Source organism: Argiope bruennichi, chromosome 8 (assembly GCF_947563725.1).
Source record: "Argiope bruennichi chromosome 8, qqArgBrue1.1, whole genome shotgun sequence".
Lineage (NCBI taxonomy): Eukaryota > Metazoa > Arthropoda > Arachnida > Araneae > Araneidae > Argiope > Argiope bruennichi.
In genome coordinates this window covers 86,040,543-86,054,903 of record NC_079158.1, presented here as the reverse complement: position 1 = coordinate 86,054,903, position 14,361 = coordinate 86,040,543, and positions in this window count along the sequence as shown.

Here is a 14,361-nt window from a genome sequence, read left to right as displayed (position 1 = left end):
GCAACTTTATGGCTGGCCAGGATTTTTGTTTATATTTGAGGACAAATAAATCGTTTATTATAACTTCATGTTCTTGATTCCGCCAAAGTCATTAAAGACTTTTTATTTCAATTGTCTCAGTTAATTTTTTGGGGGATGCATGTTTGTACGATTGAATTTTTATAATGAAGATATTTTCATAACATTATATCACTATTAAAAATGTAAATATCTGGTTGGTCAGTCTTCGCAAAAAAACAAAAGAATTCGATTTATTTTTTAGCCAATTAAAATTTTTAAAAATTCGAATTGCACATTCCATTTTCAAAGGTGCGCATGTACCTAGTTTGGAAGCTGTAGGTCCAATGGTCTGGTTACAGCTCCAAGACACAGGCACACTCACATTAATCTTTAATATTTATATGGATTTAATCATTGATATTTTCATGATTAAAGTAATGCAAATTATATAATCACAAATAAAAATATTTGTAAAAATAAGGAAAATTAAGCTATGTTTATAACTTCTGGAAGAAAAAATGGAGACATAAGCTCAGCGTCACCGACTATGGTATGCGATAAAAAATAGCTAAGATTAAAGAAAAGTTAATAAAATATCTCTTAAAATTCTAAAGAGTTATTCTAAATCAAGATACATTCATCAAGATAATAAAGATAATTTTTGTTATTGTGACTGAATACTTAACCTTTTTAATGAATATCACAAACTGAATATAATAATATAGAAATAATAGTTTTTAGTATTTCAATACTACGCATTTCTTGAGAATTTAACATTAACATTTTAAGTTTTTAACTAATCTTAAGTATAAGAGTTCAATCTTAGTTAATTTTAATTCAAGTGATTAACCACTATTCATATAATTGCGACTAATTGCATTCGCAATCACAATATTGCGCAAATGTATATGTTTTTTTATATATATATATATATATAAATATATATATATATACACATTGGGTTAAATTTGCATATTGTTTATTTTGTTACAAAATACTGTCTAAATAATACCCAAAATTATGATTGATTTATTATTCATTTGATGGAGGTTATAAAAACAATTAACGAACTTGATTCTTTTTTGAGGGGGGGGAATCCTTAATGTCACTTTTACTTCTATATAGCTATTCTTTGTGAAAAAGATATCTGATTTACAGAAGGAAAATAATATTGATTTAAAATTGCTAAAATGTTAACCTCAATATCATGGAAAACATTTTGCTTTTTATCATTTTGATATAATTATCATTCACTATATTCTCAAAGTTCCTTTGGTTGTCAGATGAAGTGTGATTATCAAAGTGCGTTCGATGAATGGATTTATGATTCATTTATTTCTTATTATTTCTTCTTATATAATACCTAGTATAAAGATGCATACATATTTATCATGGAAAGCATTCGAAAATCTCGCTTCCTTTCAAAATATTTTTTATATTTCATATTAACTCTCCTGATGGTCAAAATTTAGCATAATTTAATCTCCCTGGCAGATTTATATCAATAGCTAAGAGGAAATATCCATTCCGTTCCTCTTGCAGCAAAATTATTGATACGTATTAAATGATACTCTGTTCACATAAATAACTTTTCTGTGATTTTAAAATATTATAATATAAAAAGAAGTGCTCTAATTTAAGCTGTACAGTCACAGAAGAATTTTTTTTTGTTAAATTTGGAATGATTTTGTAAAAATAAAATAAAAATTGGTAATAAAAATTTCGCGTGAAAATTAGATAGGTTTATAAATCATTTAATGCAAAACCACACTGAAAAAGACAAATGAAATTAAATAAAGATGTAAAAACGAATACAGTATTTATAAAATAAATTTAGAAACAACGTATTGCATATCCTGGAGAAAAGCACTAAGAAACAAACCACTACAAAAAAAGCCTACTTCCATTCATGTGTATATATTTAATTTCTCAAATTATTATTGATATCCAATATTCTGAAAGGTGATAATCATAATTTATTTCAGCAAAATATTTATAAATTATTTATAAATTTGTTTTAATAATTATAATTTTTGAAGTTTTTAACTTATCATAATACGCATGATGATTATCATGCTTCAAAGTAAATCTGTTTATATATTACATTTTTACTTATTTTATCGTTATTTAATTCATATTAAAATTAAATATGTGGACATCTAAAATGATTTAATTAGGTTACAATTGTTAATAACATTTTTGCAGTAACAACTTCATAGAGTAAGTCCTTTCAAAGGCAAATATAAGCGTTTAAAACCAAATTAATTGATTAGCATAATAATTTCAAATTCACATTAATTAATTCCAAACCATTTTCGGAATAAAATATTATATTTTTAATAATTTACAAATTTTTTTAACCTATGAAACAATAAATAACTGATATTTTTTTATCATTATTTGTACCTGTAATACCCACAAATTAATTTTAATTAATCTATTTATTACACAAATTCAAAACTAATATAGTTATAAAAATATGACACAATAAATTTATCTAAATCATTTTAAAAACAATAACCATATATCCACTTTGAAGAGTTTTGGTACTTTAAATTAGGTCAGATATATCCTCATCTTTTAGAAACTACTGAGACATTCATTGTTTTCATTGTCCTAATCACGCTCTTCTATTAAAAAATCCAACATATTACTTTTACAAAATATTTTCCTACCCAGCTTCATTCTTTAAACAAATAACCGAAGCGTCTCGCAAGCCATTATCTAAAATGAATAGCTTCATTCACAGCTTACGAAGTCTTTAAAAGCTACTTGTTATTTTGAGTAGTAAATCCAGACAAGGAAATAATTAATATGAAGAGAAATTTCTCCCTATTGAGGTAACAAGATGATCTTTTATGCATGGACTCATTCAAAACGCTCCATAATTGAAAATTGCTGACTCCTCCTTCCTCGAAAGAATTGCTTTTCAATTCAAAGCCAAATCAAATTTGATAGACTGGTTATCCTTAAAAGACATTTTGCTTCTTACACTTAAGTGCAGAATCTATTGCTCTAAAGATTTGAATAAGGAAAATAATTTTATTCTGTCGAAAGTAATTTTTTACGCTTGCTGATTTATCACTTTTGCCTTTTTGCAAATTTATCTTCTTTATTATTCAAACAAGTTCTTTACTAAAACATCAGTTACATCAGTTATATTATTAAGATTTCCCTAGAGAAAAAAAATCAAACTATTTCAAATCTGGATAATCAAGTTCAAAACTGAAAAAATAATAAATTTTAAACTTAGAATGTTTACTTTTTATTACTATTTTAGTAATTTGGTTATTTTTCAAATATTACATGATTCAGCATGTAAAATGTAGCTAAAATACATTAAGGACTTTTTAAATGCCATCTTTTTTAGTGTTAAATAAGTAAACATTTCATGCGTGGAGCAAACAATATTTTAAAACTGTTTTTACTATTGTCACAAAATTTCTAAAAAAAAAATATTATTAAAAGACTTAAAGAATAAAATGAATTATTTTAAAATAAATCGAAAATTGTGAGAAATTTTAAGTTAATAATAAAGTGAACCTAAAATGTATTAAATGTTTTAAATTAATTATGAATTCCGTTGCTGTTTAGCAGAATTCCCATACTGCTAAATTATTTTGAAATTAATTTTTGACTCTTGCTCAGAATACAAAAGGACCTTCAGTAGCCTTTTTATATATATATTCCACCGAAATATTTAATTTTTTACGCATATCAAGATTACCAAGGTGTGGAAAGTTTTATATTTCACTTGATAAAAATCTGCCATATTTCAGCTCTGACAGAAAAAGATTTTAAGAAAGCAAACAATGAAAACTGGAATAAAATATTATATTTTTCAAGATTTTTCAAACCAAAGTTTTTTTTTTTTTGTTAAAATGGATGATATGGTTAAGAACATGTAATTAAATGTTCCTTTCAAATTTGATAAATTAATAAAATTTCTCTTTTTTTCTGAAAAAATACAAATATTTATAACCTTTTATTTTTAAATCTGAGATTTGTGTTTTATTTTATTATCAAATATATAATATTTTTAATAGAGATAGCAAGCCTCTGGTTTTATTTCAATAAATTTATAAGTTCGTAATGTATGTAGTTATTAAAAAACATTCCTATAAAGAGAAATATTGCAGAAGGTGAAAAATATTATATATATATATATATATATATATATATATATATATATATATATATATATATATATATATATATATATATATATATATATATATATATATATATATATATATATATATATATATATATATATATATAATTTAATGTCATTAAATATGTTTGGCTCAGTAAGAGTATATGAAAATACATTGATATAAATTCATTTACATTCATGGATTTTACTTTGCTATGTTTTTATTTATTTCCAGGGGGTTTTTTTTTAAAGAAAACAATTGCTCAAATAATTTAGATTTTAAAGTATCGTAATAGGAAAATAATTGATTTTTTTTTCTTTTAAAAGATTAACATAACTATAAAATCAAAAGCGTTCTGTTTAAAAAAGTAAACATTAGTTTTATTGACCAAAAAAAAAGATTGAATGTAGAATCATAATATAAAATATTACTTACCTACACTATGTAACAACAAAGCTATGTAAATTCATTTCCTTATTTTTCCAACTTCCATTTAAATCTGAGTGGAAGAAAAGCTGGAAGGTGTACATTTCCACCTTTAATTGATCTAAAAATAAAACGATCCAAGAATCGGAGTGACTTTAATTTAAGCTTCAATAGAAAATTTTATAGGAAAAAAAAAGAAGTTGAGTGTCAACTATGTATGTTTTACACAGTTAAATATACTGTTTTTCGGAAGTACACAACAAAAAATATAATAACATTAAAAGCTTTTAAAAGCTAAAATGTTGAGCAATTGACGCCATTATTAAAAGCTATGCTAAGTCTGAAAATAAATCAAATATCTGCCATTTTTATATTACCTAAATTTCTTATGATAGCTTTTTTAAGAAAACACTAAAAAGGTTTTCGATCATCCCAATGATATATTTTTTAAATGTTTCTTCCTTAATATAAGAGAAAAAAAATGAAGAGAAAAAAATCAATGCGTTTTATTTTGTTTCAACAAACTTTCTTGGCACTCAATTTTTTGTTTGGTTCTCCTAGGATGGCAGATTCACTTCTTTTTCAAACAGTTAATTGATCTTAAGAGAAAAGGTTTCCTCAAGAGCTTAGTTTTAATAGTTGAAACAGAAGATGTGTCTATTAGGAGCTCAAGATTAAAAGGATTATTTATTTTATTTTAATATATCTCCTATTTATTTTCATATATAGAAAAAAAATATATACCGTTTTAAAATGCATCTATATTTATAATAAAGATAAATAAAGTTTTATAAACATAAAAAAAAATATTACATACATAAAATATAGATATATAAAAGATTTATATACATAAAAAAAGATTATATACATAATAGGGTTAAAAGATAAAAACTAATTAAAGAATAATCTCGAAATGCGTTCTTGATAATAGAGATTTTCAGTTAAATTTAAAATAAATGAGTACATGCCAATTTAATTGAGATATTAACTCGTAACTAGAAATACGAATTTTCTCATTCGGCCAGAGACATGGAGTCAAAATGACTTCACTATTATTTTTCTTTTTTTCTTTTGTAAATAGCAATGGAATTGATTTTGGAAATATAATATATTTTGTAAATCATATAGTTACCAAAAAAATATAAAAAATATTAATTTTAAAAATGTTAAACATTGTAATATTAAATGTTGGAAAATTGTTAAGAAACACGTAATCTATCTTTTAATGGATATTTAATTCTTTTAGATATTACGAAATTAAACTAAAATAAATAACTGCTAGAATTTGACAAACAAAAACGTATAATGCAATATTTTAAATTATTATTTTGAGAATATTCCTTTGTTATTTTTTACATTATTTAAATTAAAAGCAGTTTCAGAGAAATGGGATCAATGACTCCATAAATAACAACTAGATGCGCGTGTTCATACTTAGACATTCAACAACATACTGATGAAAGAACAACTTGAATGTACTGAAGAGACGATTGTATTCAACTATAAAATACCACTTGATAATTAGAGCTAAATGAACAACGCGTAGTCATTTTGTCTTACATCTCAGGTTACGAGTTAAAATCAGCGGAGGTTGTCTCCCCAAATCTTTCTTGTATATTCTCTATTAAACTTGTCACGCCAGAGAATGCCTTGCATGATATTGACATAAAATAGTTACGAATATTAATTTTTGGCGTAAAATAAGCATTTATACTTAATATTGTATTATCCTTGGCGAAGTTCTGGAATTGAATCCTTGGCGTGCAAATAATAGCATCAGAAAATCGAATTTGTGTTTTAGTCACAATTGTCTTAATCGATTGAAGCGAAGTTTTAACACCAAACTACACTTGCAGTCACAAAATCCCATAACTAATTTGTTACATTTAATTCATTCCGTTTTTGAATTAGCGCTTTCTTAGATTTATGAAAGTGCATACCGACTGACAGTCAATAGTCATAATGATTTTGGCTCAAACTTTAACACGTGTCTATATTATAGATGTTAAACCTATTTTCTTATCTATCCAGCTCTCTTCGTTTTCTAGTTACCGTGGGAACTTATATTCGTACTATCGGACATACGGACACTCTGAACAGTTTTTACTTAAAATTGATAGAAACCTGCACATGTGGTGAACAGACTATATACCAAATTCCACCCATCTAGGTCAAAGCATTTTTGAGTTATCTTTATCACAGACAGGCAGACAGACATTTTCCTGGTTATGCAAGTTAACAGGATTTTTTCAAATACAATAATCTGCAATATTTATTTTATTGATCTTTAAAAGTTGCAAAAATAGCCCAAAGGGTGGTCCCCAATCATTATTTTTCCCATAATTTGCGCTCGATGCATGTACCTATCATGAATCCCTGATATAAAGCGCGCCGCAGCGACTGATTTTGGTTCTCGGCTTCGGGATCGAACGGCTTCAGGTTCAAGACACGATTGCACCGAAGACCCGCCGTGTAAAGTGGCCTAATGCTTGCTAAATCCGTCGGGGTCACACGCCCACTGATGCTGTGTGGACGCTTGGAGAAGAGGGATCCAGATCAGGTGTCGTCCTTGTTATTTAAAGGTGATTTAAAACTACGCGGTCCATCCCAAAATAGCCACCCCATCAAAACATTTTTAAATTTTTAAAAGTTATTGGTGTGTACAATTTTATTTAATATTTTATCACCATGTAATTTTAACATCGTGTTCTCTTTTAAAAACACCATGACGACATTTTAATCATTGTGCATTTTGACACATTTAATTTTACACTCATAATATTTTTAGATATATTTTAACCATACGTCTGGAGCAGTATGGTCAGAATTGGCTCTTGCTTCATTAAAACCCACAAATCCAATCCAATCCAATCCCAAAATAGCCGCAGTGTTGCTTTAAGACGGAATGCTAATGTAACTATGCTAAATCCTGGTATAAGGAAGAAGATTTGAAAGTAATAGATTCATATCTATACGATAAAATTACATCATTTACTGCATTCTTTCCTTTTCCGAAAGTTCATAAGTGCAATTATTGTCTTAACGGTATGTAAAAAATAATGAAAATAAAAATTTAAAAAAAAAACTGTGCATGATTTCTGTCTAAAATTATGTTCATTTTCTTTTTATGGAAGTCAATATTAATATGTTTTACTTCTCTCGTATATTTGCTTTTCAATCTAAAGAAAAATTTACAAATTCTACAATTTGTTTTTGTGTTTACTTCGCTTTTTTTGTTCGCACGACGTTCTGAACTATTTTTTTTCTAATCAAATACTGTATAGCTTTGCTTTTTCGAATTGCAGTGTTTCTGTTTTGCTTCGATAAGAATTTCCCAGAAATGTTTACCCTTGAGTTTTGAAATTTTTCTTTATTTTTCATGACTTCATACTTGAAGCAAAAATGGGAATTTTCTTGCAATACCTTACATTTTATTTTTATCTCAAACATATACAATGCATTTTATTTCATAACTGTGCCTAAATGCTCCTCATGTTCCTTTTCAAATCCAATTCTTAATTATTACATTTCACCTTTAATTGAAATATTATTATTAATACGTTCAATTAATATTATTTCCTAAGAATATTTTTTTTAATTATTATTGAAAATTTACTTTTTCAGTTTCAATCATCTTTTACTTTACTAATAACCTAATGACTTAATAATAATTTATTAATTCAAAATAAATGACTTAAATATTTTTTTTCATCTCAATCAAATCCTGAATCACTTAATCTCTTATTTTGTTGATGTATCTTTATAAATAAGCTCAAGTAAAAATATATTTTTAATCAATACTATAATCTTTAAAGGTTATTTTTTTTTGAATTTTGAATTTCAGACTCAATTATCATTTTCGATGCTGGTGACTGAATTTAATACAGTAGGAATTCTTGGATAATGCAAATCATGCAGTCACCTTCCCAATTATAAAAGCTAGATTTTTTCTAATGCTATTAATCAAATTTCTTTATAAGCAATTTTTGATCAGCATATGTTTTGGTAAAATTATAAATAGGAGCAGGAAATTCCATTCTGTATTTCTCATTTAATAAATACAAAACTTAAGCTGACAAAAGATACCGCCAAATGACTTGAAGCACAGTGGTATAATAAGCTGGAATATATGGTATTTTGTAAATAATTGAAATTTGAAATTCCTAAGATTAAACTTATGCGGTTTTCAATATATTTCAAAGTAATATAACCTTTTTGAGAAAAGTTTCTATATTTCATTAGAGTACGTATATGGAAAGCAAATGTATTTTTTTTAAAAAAAAGTATTAAAGTATGTTATAATTTTTAGTAAATTTTTAATTAGCATTTAATAAAATATTTGAAAAAGCAATAGCTAATGCATCATCACTTCTGTAAACTTCACTTGCTTCAATTAAATAAATTTTAAGATATATAGGAATGACAAAAGTCATTCAGAACAGCATGATCTTTGATTTCTTCAGTGGTGGAGGGAGGGGGTGGGTATCTCAACATCATGGACGGACTCTCTAATAGAATCGGAACCCCCCCCCCCTCTAAATTGGGATGAAAAACAAGCCATTACTTTGAAGCCATATATGTATATATAACAGGGTGTTGCCGATCGACAAATTCAAATCGTTGATAGTAGCCATCAAGAGGAAAAAGATCCTCAAATCCGCATCATCCGATAATATTCCCTAGATCATCAAATCCGAACTTTACCAATATGAAGAAAATCTGCTTTCACTTAAATAAAATCATAGTTGAAACATCATTTCTTAATATTTTACTGTTTCCTACAGTTCTGGGACACCCTATATTTTTGAGATTTTGATCTTCGAAACATGATTTGGGACCCTATGCTGTATGGTGATTCTTTATCCTCCTGATGCCTACTATCATCCGTCTGAATTTGTCGGACAAATTCGGCAACACCCTGTACACACACACACACACACACACACACACATATATATATATATATATATATATATATTAAAAAATATGATACATGTCCAAATGTGTACAAAAATGCTTTATCAATTAATATTTTAAGCATTTAAAATACGTATTAATCAATCAAATTAATTAGTTTAAATATTTTGAATTTCTCACAAAGTTCCTATTTCTCCAAAATTAATTTGCTTTTCATCACTTTTGTATTGAATTTATACATTCTATATTTTATATACTTATTTTGTATTTATTTTATATTAATTAACTTCCACGTAAGTTCAACAAGATTTTTAATTGCCTCGTAATAATTGCTTTTTCAGACTTTGAAAAAAAACGTTAGCAATGACAATTTTCAATTTATATATTTAAAATACCTTCCTTATCTATGTGAAAAAAATTACTATTTTTCCAAATAAAAATTTAAAAAAAAATATTTTTCGTAAAATAAAAAAGAATATAAATAGAATAAAATGATGTGCTAAAATTCTTCCAGATAGAGAAATACTTTCTACAAAGAAAATAAGGAAAAGTTTAGAAACAGTGTCGATGAAAGAGGGTTTATTAAAATTCTATCCATGTCGCTTGGCGTAAAAGATTTTCCCAGAAATTCGTTTGGTGACTAATGGATGAACTATTAGACTGAATTGCTTTCTAAATCCTTGGCGATTGAAGTCTTCTTATTTTCATTGTTTTGTGATGAGCGACTCCAATCTCTTCGCCTCACGTCTTCAAAGTTTCGCGGAAGGCAATCAGAGTTTCGAGATGAGACACTGTTGTATAAAACGCAGTAGAAGTTTCTTTTATTCATTCGCAGATTTGCAGATTTAACTGATGTTAAGAAAGTTTCATCATTGATTTACAATTATGTTAATTGTTTTATATAAATATAAAACTGAACCTCTTATACAAAACTTTTCATCATAAAATTATATCATGTGCATTTAGTTCAATATCTTGATTTTGTAAAAATCAAATTTAATAGATTAATCGACCAAAGAACTTTTCGATGATAAAGATTTTAGAGTGATTGATAAATTATATTTCTTCCGATGGTATTTTTTTTCATAAATTATCGGGAATAAAATATCGCATTTGCAGAGTAATAATAATCATCTATAATAAAATAGCTACAAAGTATGCAAATAATAAAATATTGGAATCTTACAATTATTTAAAATATTTTATATAGAATGTTATAATTTTGAACACTTATTATATATGCTATATATTTAGGTTAGCAGAAGCGAAAAATAAAACGAGAACATGTGTTTTTTTTTTAATATTTTTTTAGAAATAAAATGTCGTTTCATAACTGCTAACTATTTGAAATAGTTCTTTATCAACACTTTTGGCTTCCAAATTCAACTCATAGTCAAATTTATGCGAGTCGTGAGTAAATTTATAGACAGTATTTCAAAAGTTAATTGCACTTATTTTGCGAACGAGCCCTGCCATTGATATTACTTTTATTTCGACAGCCTGATTATTCAATCGGTCAGAAAAGATTAAGTTCTCCATTTAATACTTCACCGGTTCCGCGAATAATTCGAAGAATTTCTTCTTTCAATAATGAAACGCAGCAATATTTTATCCACGTCTCCACGAATACTCTCAGTGAGAGTGAATGCAACATATTGCCTGAGGAATTTTTCTCTTTCGTCTTTCTGTCTTTTTTAACCAATGACTAGACATGAGAGTAGAATAAGAAAAAACAGAATTTCCTCATCGCAGGCAATTTTAAGCATTCTTGGAGTTTGCAAGTGTTCAAGTTCTCGTTATTTATTATTTTTTTTTTATTTCTTGGAAATTCGTGGTATCTAGGTTGGTTTCCTATCCACACCGTCAGCGGTTGTCGAAACTCAATAAAATAAACAGGAACACTAAAAATTCAGCTATTATATATATATATATATATATATATATATATATATATATATATATATATATATATATATATATATATATATATATATTGCCAAGATAATTCTTCTGGAGGTAATGAATTATCTTAGATAATAAATTACACTGCGATGTTGCCTACTGTTGGTATCAACAATTTATACATATGTTGCTCAAATATAGCTTATTTTATTCTTCATAAATATCAATTCATAATCCACATGGAGGCGTCCTTGAGAAAACTAGCTTTCCATTTCATTTATAAAAGTTGAATTAACAATTTTTGACCCTGTAGGCTCCATTAATACCCACAATGCCACCCACAATGAGAAAACTATAAAATAAATAAATAAATATTGCAGCAGTATGTGAACACATTTATATATTGAAATGGCTATACGTTTGCATTAAAGAAAATTAAAGAATAAATAATTTATACGGTATATAAATTTTAAATTTTTTGGCGTTCTAGCATGTGTTGAAATTTCTAATAATACATAGTTAATAGTATTAATAAATAATTCCTCATCATAATCCTAATCAGATCTCTGGGACTAATCCTCACGCAATTTCTGTCTTAAAATCAAACGCTGAATCAAAATTGTCCCAATTAAGTCACTTTTGTCATTGTTAAATATTTATTTCGTTGTCTTTATCTGATAAAGTACATATTGTTTCTCTAGATTATTCGTTGAATTCCCTTCTTCAAATCGCATGCACAAGTGGGCTTGTTGGCATAGAAATTTTACTTTAAATAACCCTTCGAAAAGAATCCTGTAGTGTTAAATGACACGATTTAGGAAGTCTATTCTAAAATTTTCGAACTTTGCACATCAGACTTTTATTATTTTTGAAATAGTGTTCAACAATGAAACATTGTACATCTATAGTGTAACGTCACATTTTTACTAACCCCAAATTATCAGTTGTAGAATGTTTTTAATACGGTTGCCAAATCTTTACTGCACGAATGGTGGCAAATTCAAATCTTGTCGTTATTCTGGGTTACTGTTTACAAGCAAAATTTATTCTTCCAGAATATCCCACTTTGCGAAACCAAACAAGAGTAAAATAATTTAAAAAAATATTTCACAGTAAAATAATATAATATGCATGATTAATTTTAAAATGGAGCTCCTCAAATCATTAATACAGTTCAAAAGACTTTTACACTTGAAATTAATTCAACGCATAAGTACAATCAATGAAGTTTTCATCTTTATAAATCTGTTGAGACACTGTCATCATCCTAATCATTCTTTTCCTTTAAAAATCTCAAAAATGACTTTAACAAAATATTTTCTTTTCACACATTATTGTTTGAATAATAATCCACGCTTCTCACTGCTATTATCTAGCAACGAATCGCCGTCAGCTTCCTAAATCTTTCAAAGCCACCTGTTACTCTGAGTGCTATAATGCAAACACAAAAGCAATTAGTATGTATAGGAACTCATCATTATTCAAGTATTGGGTTCATCTTTTATGAGCAGGTTCATTGAAAATCCCCCATAATTGAAAAGTTTTGGTTCTTCCATCCTCAGAAGAATTCTTATGTTTCGATAGTCATTGTGTTCATCAAATAGGAGTGAGTGGTTATCTTTAATGGGTATTGCCTTCCTGGAAATAAAGCACGGAAAATATTGTTCGTGAAAATTGGGAAGAAAAGATAATTTCAAACAAGCCAAAGCAATTTTCTATGAGTGCTGTTGAATTGCTTATTAATTCATTGGTTTTTTTTCAACAAGGTTACTTTTAAAATTTAAAAGACTACTTTATTCCTGTATTAAATTAGATATTTTGATATATGATAATTCTGTTATTCCTATTTTTCTAGATAAAGAAAATCTTTTTAAAAATTCAAGTTTCCGCACGGAATAATCAAGATAAAAGTTATTGTAGGAAAAATGCAAATTGAAAAGCTTTTATTTCGTTTCAGTTTCTGGGATTCCGCAAATTTTTCTAAAACTGAATTTATCAATTATAATATAGTTAGAAATATTGATGAATAAAATAACAAATGTTTTAAAGGTTAGAAGTTTTATTATAAAGTAAGTGAACATTAAAAATATTTTACATCAGATTTCTCTAAATATAGTTAAATTTATGGAAACTAATAAAATGATTTTGGGGAATTAATAAAACAATTGCCTCTCCTGGATTTATATAAAAATTGGAGTTAAGTAAATGATAATAAACATAAAGATTTGTTAACGTCAGATTTCTTTAAGAAGTTTCGAAACTGGCTCTTTTAAATTATTAAATTTTGAAAAAAATTAATATTATAAATGCTTAACTTATATATACTTGATTCTACTTAAAATACGAAAATTGTTTAATCCCTTAGGATTCTAAAGGCGCAGTTACGACGACATTTATTTGCATATATACTTTAGATTCAAACTATATTATTGAGGTGCACGAGCTAATATCAAATAATACTTAAAGTCAAAATTTTCTTTAACATGAAAGTGTAGATTATATGGTTTTCTTTTGTGTAATGCAGAAACGGTTTCTGCAATACATGCAGCAGAATTTACAATTTCAGGAAATCCAAATCTTATTTTTCCAAAAAGGTTCTGAGTATTTTCATATTACATTTCTTGTTTTATTAAGAATACTTAGTATTTTTTTTCTATATTGAGTGTGTGTTCCAAATTATACGGTTTATTATTCAAAGGAAAATTTTTCCGATATTATCAGACTGAAAAGTAATATCACTTAATTATTTTCATTGAAATTTATATTAGAATCATAGAATTAATAATTTTATTTTTTCATTTTCAATATGTCTTCCTTATGCTGTGATCGCTTTTAAATGTAGTTTACTTTTTTAAGAATATAAAATGACGCAATAAAAATATTAAGTGGAAAATATTTAATTTGCATTCAAACTTCTTTAAATACTACTACTATGTCTGCAAGAAGAATACAACAGTTG